The following is a 10,971-nucleotide window of genomic DNA, read 5'->3' on the forward strand; positions in this document are numbered from 1 at the left end:
GTACCCACCAGTACTGCACCCCAGTGTTATACAGTGACAGACCTGTACCCACCAGTACTGTACCCGTGTTATACAGTGACAGACCTGTACCCACCAGTACTGTACCCCAGTGTTACACAGTGACAGACCTGTACCCTCCAGTACTGTACCCATGTTATACAGTGACAGACCTGTACCCACCAGTACTGTACCCCAGTGTTACACAGTGACAGACCTGTACCCTCCAGTACTGTACCCCAGTGTTATACAGTGACAGACCTGTACCCACCAGTACTGTACCCCAGTGTTATACAGTGACAGACCTGTACCCACCAGTACTGTACCCCAGTGTTACACAGTGACAGACCTGTACCCACCAGTACTGTACCCCAGTGTTATAGTGACAGACCTGTACCCACCAGTACTGCACCCATGTTATACAGTGACAGACCTGTACCCACCAGTACTGTACCCATGTTATACAGTGACAGACCTGTACCCACCAGTACTGTACCCAGTGTTATACAGTGACAGACCTGTACCCTCCAGTACTGTACCCATGTTATACAGTGACAGACCTGTACCCACCAGTACTGTACCCCAGTGTTATACAGTGACAGACCTGTATCCACCAGTACTGTACCCCAGTGTTATACAGTGACAGACCTGTACCCACCAGTACTGTACCCCAGTGTTATACAGTGACAGACCTGTACCCACCAGTACTGTACCCCAGTGTTACAGTGACAGACCTGTACCCACCAGTACTGTACCCCAGTGTTATACAGTGACAGACCTGTACCCACCAGTACTGTACCCGTGTTATACAGTGACAGACCTGTACCCACCAGTACTGTACCCCAGTGTTATACAGTGACAGACCTGTATCCACCAGTACTGTACCCCAGTGTTATAGTGACAGACCTGTACCCACCAGTACTGCACCCCAGTGTTATAGTGACAGACCTGTACCCACCAGTACTGTACCCCAGTGTTATACAGTGACAGACCTGTACCCAACTGTACTGTACCCAGTGTTATACAGTGACAGACCTGTACCCTCCAGTACTGTACCCATGTTATACAGTGACAGACCTGTACCCACCAGTACTGTACCCCAGTGTTATACAGTGACAGACCTGTACCCACCAGTACTGTACCCCAGTGTTATACAGTGACAGACCTGTACCCACCAGTACTGTACCCCAGTGTTATAGTGACAGACCTGTACCCACCAGTACTGCACCCCAGTGTTATAGTGACAGACCTGTACCCACCAGTACTGTACCCCAGTGTTATACAGTGACAGACCTGTACCCAACTGTACTGTACCCAGTGTTATACAGTGACAGACCTGTACCCTCCAGTACTGTACCCATGTTATACAGTGACAGACCTGTACCCACCAGTACTGTACCCCAGTGTTATACAGTGACAGACCTGTACCCACCAGTACTGTACCCCAGTGTTACACAGTGACAGACCTGTACCCACCAGTACTGTACCCCAGTGTTATACAGTGACAGACCTGTACCCACCAGTACTGTACCCCAGTGTTATACAGTGACAGACCTGTACCCACCAGTACTGTACCCCAGTGTTATACAGTGACAGACCTGTATCCACCAGTACTGTACCCCAGTGTTATAGTGACAGACCTGTACCCACCAGTACTGTACCCCAGTGTTACACAGTGACAGACCTGTACCCACCAGTACTGTACCCCAGTGTTATACAGTGACAGACCTGTACCCACCAGTACTGTACCCCAGTGTTATAGTGACAGACCTGTACCCACCAGTACTGTACCCCAGTGTTATACAGTGACAGACCTGTACCCACCAGTACTGTACCCCAGTGTTATACAGTGACAGACCTGTACCCACCAGTACTGTACCCCAGTGTTATACAGTGACAGACCTGTACCCACCAGTACTGTACCCCAGTGTTATACAGTGACAGACCTGTATCCACCAGTACTGTACCCCAGTGTTATAGTGACAGACCTGTACCCACCAGTACTGTACCCCAGTGTTACACAGTGACAGACCTGTACCCACCAGTACTGTACCCCAGTGTTATAGTGACAGACCTGTACCCACCAGTACTGTACCCCAGTGTTATACAGTGACAGACCTGTACCCACCAGTACTGTACCCCAGTGTTATACAGTGACAGACCTGTACCCACCAGTACTGTACCCCAGTGTTATACAGTGACAGACCTGTACCCACCAGTACTGTACCCCAGCTCTGCCCAGACACAGTTTGTGTTTGAACGGACGTGGTGTAGAAGTGTGCGCCAGTGCATGTGACGGGACTGAATGTGCCTCCATTGTGTGTGTGTGTGTTGCCCGTCTCTGTATTTTGGACACTTTCCACTGTGACTGCACTGCCCAGCAACAGGCAATGTGTGGAGGAATGCGAGAGGGCCCCGCAGGGTTAAGGAGGGCTCCCCCCAGTGCTGGACGAGGTGCCTGATAGACGCGTACTGGAGCTGGAGACAATGGGGCGGATTCAGTTGCAGATATCCACGCGGTGCCTGTCTCTGCTTTGTCTGCAGCTGCACAACAGATCTACTTTCAGGCTGTGGGATGACTGCGGGAGCTTCAGCTGGGCGGGACCTCCCTTCCCCAGGCCGGGTAATCCTGCCCCAGGGCCCCCTGACTCCCAGCCTCGATTCCCAGCCTCAACACCCGAAGTCCTAGCCACAGGCCCGGGAAATCCAGCCCCAGGCCCTGAATGTGTTGAATCCTGTTCTCTCCCCCACCCCTGCACCGCCTCCGTGGGTCATGCAGCTCGGCCCGGTGTTGCATAGTTAGGCCCGGGGTGGGGGGTCGCAGGAGGGGGTCGCACAGGTAGGCCCGGTGGATGTCGGGTAGGTGGTCCCGAATATCCCAGCTAATTCCTGGGAGAAGGGGAGTTTCCTTGCTCTATTGTAGCGATAGAATTGGTGATTATAACTGGCAGCAGGTTGGTATATTTCAAGCCTCACTCGGTGTATTGGAGAGTCTCTGTCTCTCACTCTTTCCATCTCTCGGATAGGAACAGGCGGAGGCCATTCAGCCCATCGAACCTGTCACGCAGGAACAGGCGGAGGCCATTCAGCCCATCGAGCCTGTTACACAGGAAGAGGAGGAGGCCATTCAGCCCATCGAACCTGTCACGCAGGAACAGGCGGAGGCCATTCAGCCCATCGAGCCTGTTAGACAGGAACAGGAGGAGGCCATTCAGCCCCTCGAACCTGTTACACAGGAACAGGAGGAGGCCATTCAGCCCCTCGAGCCTGTTACGCAGGCACAGGAGGAGGCCATTCAGCCCATCGAGCCTGTTACACAGGCACAGGAGGAGGCCATTCAGCCCATCGAGCCTGTTACACAGGAACAGGAGGAGGCCATTCAGCCCATCGAGCCTGTTACACAGGAAGAGGAGGAGGCCATTCAGCCCATCGAGCCTGTTACACAGGAACAAGAGGAGGCCATTCAGCCCCTCGAGCCTGTTCCGTCATTGAATGCGATCATGGTTGATCTGTAACTTAACTCCATCTACCCGCCTTGGTTCCATATCCCTCGATACCCTTACCCAACAAAAATCTGTCAATCTCAGTTTTGATATTTTCAATTGACCCCCAGCCACAACAGCTTTTTGAGGGGGAGAGTTCCAGATTTCCACCACCCTTTGTGTGAAGAAGTGCTTCCTGACATCACCCCTGAACGGCCTGGCTCTAATTTTAAGGTGATGCCCCCCTTGTTCTGGACTCCCCCCACCAGAGGAAATAGCTTCTCCCTATCTCTTTCTCTATACCTATCTCTCTATTTCTCGTTCTCGCTCTTTTGTTCTGCTTCTCCCACTCTCGTTCCTTCTCTCCCGTGACCTCTGCCGGGGAGGGATTTGTGTATTTTTTGGTGCCAGTTTTTAATCGGGGTGCGGTTCTTTAACGAGATAGATCTCTCTGCAGCTCATAGCCTCCCTGCCCCGGTGTGTGAAGACCTGCCTGGGGGATAGGCTTCCCCGGGTGACACACACAGCCCCGCGGGGATCAAAGGACTCAACGCGGTAATTGGGAAGAGGAAGGGATCCCAGGAGATCGCAGTTCGCTGGTTCCCTCTGGATTTCCCCACCCCTTGTGTTTGTGGCGATGCTTTCTGTGGGGGGAGGGAGCTTTGAGCAGATTCACAGGCGCCTCCCCCCCCACGCTCCCCGGTCCCATTACAGTGAGTGCAGGTGGGGTATTCAGCCATGAGGCTCCCTGCGGCTGAACCCAGTGCTGTCCTGGCCCATGTTCACCGGCTCGGAGGCAGTATCGACGCACTAGCTAAGGTCAACTCACTCAACACAGCCGGGGATGGAGCCTGGACACCCTCTTACTCTCTCACCCTCTCCCACTCCCTCTCCCACTCCCTCTCCCTCTCCCAGTCCCTCTCCCTTCCCACCCTCTCTCTCCCCCCTCCCACCCTCTCTCTCCCCCCTCCCACCCTCTCTCTCCCCCCCTCCCACCCTCTCTCTCCCCCCCTCCCACCCTCTCTCTCCCCCCCTCCCACCCTCTCTCTCCCCCCCCTCCCACTCTCTCTCTCTCCCCCCTCCCACTCTCTCTCTCCCCCCCCTCCCACCCTCTCTCTCCCCCCCTCCCACCCTCTCTCTCCCCCTCCCACCCTCTCTCACCCCCCCTCCCACCCTCTCTCTCCCCCCCTCCCACCCTCTCTCTCCCCCCCTCCCACCCTCTCTCTCCCCCCTCCCACCCTCTCATCTCCCCCCTCCCACTCTCTCTCTCTCCCCCCTCCCACTCTCTCTCTCCCCCCCTCCACTCTCTCTCTCTTCCCCCCTCCCACCTCTCTCTCCCCCCTCCCACCCTCTCTCTCCACCCCTCCCACCCTCCTCTCTCCCCCCTCCCACCCTCTCTCTCCCCCCCTCCCACCCTCTCTCTCCCCCCTCCCACCCTCTCTCTCCCCCCTCCCACCCTCTCTCTCCCCCCTCCCACCCTCTCTCTACCCCCCTCCCACCCTCTCTCTCCCCCCCTCCCACCCTCTCTCTCCCCCCCTCCCACCCTCTCTCTCCCCCCCCCTCCCACCCTCTCTCTCCCCCCCTCCCACCCTCTCTCTCCCCCCCTCCCTCTCCCCCCCCTCCCACCCTCTCTCTCCCCCCCTCCCACCCTCTCTCTCCCCCCTCCCACCCTCTCTCTCCCCCCTCCCACCCTCTCACCCCCCCTCCCACCCTCTCTCTCCCCCCTCCCACCCTCTCTCTCCACCCCTCCCACACCTCTCTCTCCCCCCTCCCACCCTCCTCTCCCCCCTCCCACCCTCTCTCTCCCCCCCACCCACCCTCTCTCTCCCCCTCCCACCCTCTCTCTCCCCCCTCCCACCCTCTCTCTCCCCCCTCCCACCCCCCCCTCCCACCCTCTCTCTCCCCCCTCCCACTCTCTCTCTCTCCCCCCTCCCACTCTCTCTCTCTTCCCCCCTCCCACTCTCTCTTCCCCCCCCTCCCACTCTCTCTCTCTCCCCCCCCACCCCTCTCTCTCCCCCCTCCCTCCCTCTCCCTCTCCCCCCTCTCTCCTCCCCCCTCCCTCCTCCCTCTCCCTCCTCCCTCTCCCCCTCCCTCTCCCCCCCTCCCTCTCCCCCCCTCCCCTCCCCCCCCTCCCTCTCCCCCCCTCCCTCTCCCCCCCTCCCTCTCCCCCCCTCCCTCTCCCCCCCCCTCCCTCTCCCCCTCTCCCCTCTCCCCCTCCCCTCTCCCCCTCCCCTCTCCCCCTCCCCTCTCCCCCTCCCCTCACCCCCCTCCCCCCTCCCTCTCCCCCCTCCCACCCTCTCTCTCCCCCCTCCCACCCTCTCTCTCCCCCCTCCCACCCTCTCTCTCCCCCCTCCCACCCTCTCTCTCCCCCCCTCCCACCCTCTCTCTCCCCCCTCCCACTCTCTCTCTCTCCCCCCTCCCACTCTCTCTCTCTTCCCCCTCCCACTCTCTCTCTCTTCCCCCCTCCCACTCTCTCTCCCCCCTCCCACCCTCTCTCTCCCCCCTCCCACCCTCTCTCTCCCCCCCTCCCACCCTCTCTCTCCCCCCCTCCCACCCTCTCTCTCCCCCCCTCCCACCCTCTCTCTCCCCCCCTCCCACCCTCTCTCTCCCCCCTCCCTCTCCCCCCTCCCACCCTCTCTCTCCCCCCCCTCCCACCCTCTCTCCCCCCCTCCCACCCTCTCTCTCCCCCTCCCACCCTCTCTCTCCCCCCTCCCACCCTCTCTCCCCCCTCCCACCCTCTCTCTCCCCCCTCCCACCCTCTCTCTCCCCCCTCCCACCCTCTCTCTCCCCCCTCCCACCCTCTCTCTCCCCCCTCCACCCTCTCTCTCCCCCCTCCCACCCTCTCTCTCCCCCCTCCCACTCCCCCCTCCCACCCTCTCTCTCCCCCCTCCCACTCTCTCTCTCTCCCCCCTCCCACTCTCTCTCTCTTCCCCCCTCCCACTCTCTCCCCCCCCACCCTCTCTCTCCCCCCTCCCTCCCTCTCCCTCTCCCCCCTCTCTCCTCCCCCCTCCCTCCTCCCTCTCCCCCCCTCCCTCTCCCCCCCTCCCTCTCCCCCCCTCCCTCTCCCCCCCTCCCTCTCCCCCCCTCCCTCTCCCCCCCCTCCCTCTCCCCCTCTCCCTCTCCCCCCTCCCCTCTCCCCCTCCCCTCTCCCCCTCCCCTCTCCCTCTCCCCCTCCCTCTCCCCCCTCCCTCTCCCCCTCCCTCCCTCTCCCCCTCCCTCCCTCTCCCCCTCCCTCCCTCTCCCCCTCCCTCCCTCTCCCCCTCCCTCCCTCTCCCCCTCCCTCCCTCTCCCCCTTCCCTCTCCCCCCTCCCCCTCCCTCTCCCCCCTCCCTCTCCCTCTCCTCCCCCCTCTCCCTCCTCCCCCCCCTCCCTCTCCCCCCCTCCCTCTCCCCCCTCCCTCTCCCCCCCTCCCTCTCCCCCCTCCCTCTCCCCCCCTCCCTCTCCCCCCTCCCTCTCCCCCCCTCCCTCTCCCCCCCTCCCTCTCCCCCCCTCCCTCTCCCCCCCCTCCCTCTCCCCCCCTCCCTCTCCCCCCCCTCCCTCTCCCCCCTCCCTCTCCCCCCTCCCTCTCCCCCCTCCCTCTCCCCCCTCCCTCTCCCCCCTCCCCTCCCCTCTCCCCCCTCCCTCTCCCCCCTCCCTCTCCCCCCTCCCTCTCCCTCCCTCCCTCCCTCCCTCTCCCCCCCTCCCTCCCTCTCCCCCTTCCCTCTCCCTCCCTCTCCCCCTTCCCTCTCCCTCCCTCCCTCTCCCTCACTCTCTCTCTGCTCCACTCTCCCCCTCTCTCTCTCTCGCCCCCTTTCCCCTCCCCGCTATCCTGGTTTGGGATTGAGTTCCCGTCGCGCAACCGCCTTTGATTTGAACAAGAACAGGTTGTGTCTGCCTGAACCGGCTGACCTTGGGGTCTCCAGGGCCTGCTGCGGAGCGGGACTCTCGGATTCCTCAGGAAATTCCTGGGATTCCGGAGGGCTGGGAATGCTGGCACTCGGGCTGAGCGTGCCGGAGGCAGGGAGCTGCTCTTCTTTGTGGCCGATCTGAAGTCTGTGGGCTTTTGTTGTTTGGGAGTGGGAGGGTGGGACTGGGGCCGGGAATGGATGTTATCTGACTTTCGAATCCCAGAATCTCTGCTTTTGTATCTCGCGATGCGGAGGGAGGGGAAAGACTTGCTTTTCACCGCCTCAGGACGTCCCAAAGCGCTTTACAGCCACTGATGTACTGTTTTTGAAGTGCGGTCACCGTTGTAAAGTAGGAAACACGGCAGCCAATTTGCGCACAGCAAGCTCCCACAAACAGCAATGTGATAATGACCAGATCATCTGTTTTTTAGTGATATTGATACCGGGGAGAACTCCCCCCACCCCCCCTCCCCCCTTCTTCGAAATAGTGGCGGTGGGATCTTTTACGTCCACCTGAGAGGGCAGACGGGGCCTCGGTTTAACGTCTCATCCCAAAAGACCGACGCCCAAGGAGCCTGCGGCCTACTTGCCCTCTAGCCTGGTCTCGGTCCCAGTCGGACAGTGCAAGCCCCACACACCCCCCGTGTCACGTGACTGCGGTCCCACACATGTTTGCGAAGAAACTTCAGAGCAATTAACTCACTCGTCGGCCTGTTCAGTAATTTCTGCTCCTTTATTGTCTCTTCTGCTTCTTTTGTCTCTTTCACTTCTTTTGTCCGATCACAGCCCTGCCTTCGATCTATTTTTTCTTTCCAGTTTTGAAGAAGGGTTCGACCCGAAACGTCAACTCAAATTTCTCTCCACGGATGTTGCCTGACCTGCTGAGTTTTTCCAGCATTTTCTATTGTTATTTTGGATTTCCAACATCTGCAGTATTTTGCTATCGTACTAGTGTGTAACAGGGAGTGTGTTGTAAGCCCCTCTGTTCGGGCAGTAGGAAGGTACTCACGTTTCCTATCGGCCTGTCGGGGTCTGTGAATTCCTGGGGCCTGTGACTTCCTTGGCCTTGGGGCCTGGTCCCTCAGCCTCGGTGTCTGGGGCCTGGTTGGCCCGCTGTAGTTGGTGGAGGTGTGGCTTGTGGGCGGGGACTGGGAGAGAATGTAGGCCCCAAACTGGTTTAACCTGAATGGCTGTCTGCACTGTGTCACTGACCTGGAGCAGGCTGGCTCGGGATTGAATTACCTGCTCCTGGACCGTACTGCTGGGGCACTGCTGTCGCTGTGAGTGATGAGATTGATGCTGAAAGATTGTACAGAGGCTGCAAGCCCGGCTAGGCCTAGGGATCAAGGATCAATGTACATCCAGGCTGGGATACCCGGGAGTGAGTTACAGGCTGGAATCTAATCAAGGGGTTCGAGGGTTTATATATAGAATAACCGATACCCGGGAGTGAGTTACAGGCTGGAATCTAATCGAGGGGTTCGGGGGTTTATATATAGAATCACAGATACCCGGGAGTGAGTTACAGTCTGGAATCTAATCGAGGGGTTCGGGGGGTTTATATGTAGAATGACAGATACCCGGGAGTGAGTTACAGGCCGGAATCTAATCGAGGGGTTCGGGGTGTTTATATATAGAATGACAGATACCCGGGAGTGAGTTATAGGCCGGAATCTAATCGAGGGGTTCGGGGGGTTTATATATAGAATGACAGATACCCGGGAGTGAGTTACAGGCTGGAATCTAATCGAGGGGTTCGGGTGTACATTAATGGATGTCCTGTTGGGTTGCAGTCTGTTGTTCCATGACCTGATTGATTGTTTCCTGCCCTACAGGCTTCGCGTTCCCAGACTGGGCCTACAAGCCGGAGTCGAGTCCCGGATCCCGACAGATCCAGCTGTGGCATTTCATCCTGGAGTTGCTGAGGAAGGAGGAGTATCACGATGTCATCGCCTGGCAGGGAGACTACGGGGAGTTCGTCATCAAGGACCCCGACGAGGTGGCCAGGCTTTGGGGCGTCCGCAAGTGCAAACCGCAGATGAACTACGACAAGCTGAGCCGGGCCCTCCGGTGAGTCAACGATGTGGGCCGCTCCTGAGCAGGAAAGGCCCAGGCTCCATCCCCGGCCTGTGCTGAGTTAGCCTGATCTCGCCCGGTGTGGGACTGAGCCCCAGACACAGAGCAGGAAAGGCCCAGGCTCCATCCCCGGCCTGTGCTGAGTTAGCCTGATCTCACCCGGTGTGGGACTGAGCCCCAGACACACAGAGCAGGAAAGGCCCAGGCTCCATCCCCGGCCTGTGCTGAGTTAGCCTGATCTCACCCGGTGTGGGACTGAGCCCCAGACACACAGAGCAGGAAAGGCCCAGGCTCCATCCCCGGCCTGTGCTGAGTTAGCCTGATCTTACCCGGTGTGGGACTGAGCCCCCCCCCCCCCCGCCACACACACACACAGCAGGAAAGGCCCAGGCTCCATCCCCGGCCTGTGCTGGGCCCGTTCGAGCAAGCAGAAGCAAGCTGATGACCGCTAATTGTCCCCTTCTGAAGCTTCATAACAATCAGTCTGCAAATTCCAGACAGGATTGACTTCACAACCAGCTGTAGCACAGGCTCCCGTCTCACTCAGGGAGTGGCCATGAACCAACTTGAGCAGCAGGCATTACAACCGCACTCTCTCCCCTCTTTACCACCTGTACTCTGTTTTCCTCTCTCCCTCTATCGCTTAAAGTGTCAGCCAGTGGCTCAGTGGGCAGCACTCTCGCCTCTGAGTCAGAAGGTCATGGGTTCGAGTCCCACTCCAGAGACTCGAGCCCATAATCCAGGCCGACACTCCCAGTGCGGTGCTGAGGGAGTGCTGCACTGTCGGAGGTGCCGTCTTTCGGATGAGACGTTAAACCGAGGCCCCGTCTGCCCTTTCAGGTGGACGTAAAAGATCCCACAGCCACTATCCCGAAGCAAAGGAGGGGAGTTCTCTCCAGTTGCCTGGGGCCAACATTCCTCTCTCAAACAACACTATCAAAAACACAGATTAACTACTCATTTATCTCCAGAAGCTTTCACCTGTAACAGTGACTGCACTTCAAAGTAACTCGTTGCACATGAAGCTATTTGCGATGTTCCTGTGAGATGTGATATGGCAGCCTGTCTGTAATCAGTATGTCTCTCCTTATTGCTCTGTCTCTCTCTGTGTGTCTCTCTCTGTGTGTCTCTGTGTGTGTGTCTCTCTCTGTGTGTGTCTCTGTATGTGTCTCTCTCTCTCTCTGTCTCTGTGTGTGTGTGTCTCTGTATGTGTCTCTGTGTGTGTGTCTCTCTCTCTGTGTGTCTCTGTGTGTGTGTCTCTCTCTGTGTGTGTCTCTGTATGTGTCTCTCTCTCTCTCTGTCTCTGTGTGTGTGTCTCTCTCTGTGTGTCTCTGTGTGTGTGTCTCTCTCTCTGTGTGTCTCTGTATGTATCTCTCTCCAATTCCAATTCCAATTCCAATTCCAATTAAAATGCTTTATTGGCATGAAAGTTTACAGAGAACCATATTGCCAAAGCTTACATAGCAAAAAGGTACAGTTTTCCAACATTCTGTAGGTGTCAATCGATTTGACATTTGTTGGTTACATACA

At 58.3% G+C, this 10,971-nt stretch overlaps 1 pseudogene; it reads left to right on the top strand.

Annotated features, from left to right (window-relative positions):
- The first annotated feature begins 2,484 nt into the window (after positions 1-2,484).
- On the top strand, positions 2,485-10,640 carry LOC147109748 (ETS domain-containing transcription factor ERF-like pseudogene; annotated as a pseudogene).
- Positions 10,641-10,971: the final 331 nt, after the last annotated feature.

Source organism: Somniosus microcephalus, chromosome 12, assembly GCF_052327205.1.
Source record: "Somniosus microcephalus isolate GS21.2 chromosome 12, FLI_Smic_1.0, whole genome shotgun sequence".
Classification (NCBI taxonomy): domain Eukaryota; kingdom Metazoa; phylum Chordata; class Chondrichthyes; order Squaliformes; family Somniosidae; genus Somniosus; species Somniosus microcephalus.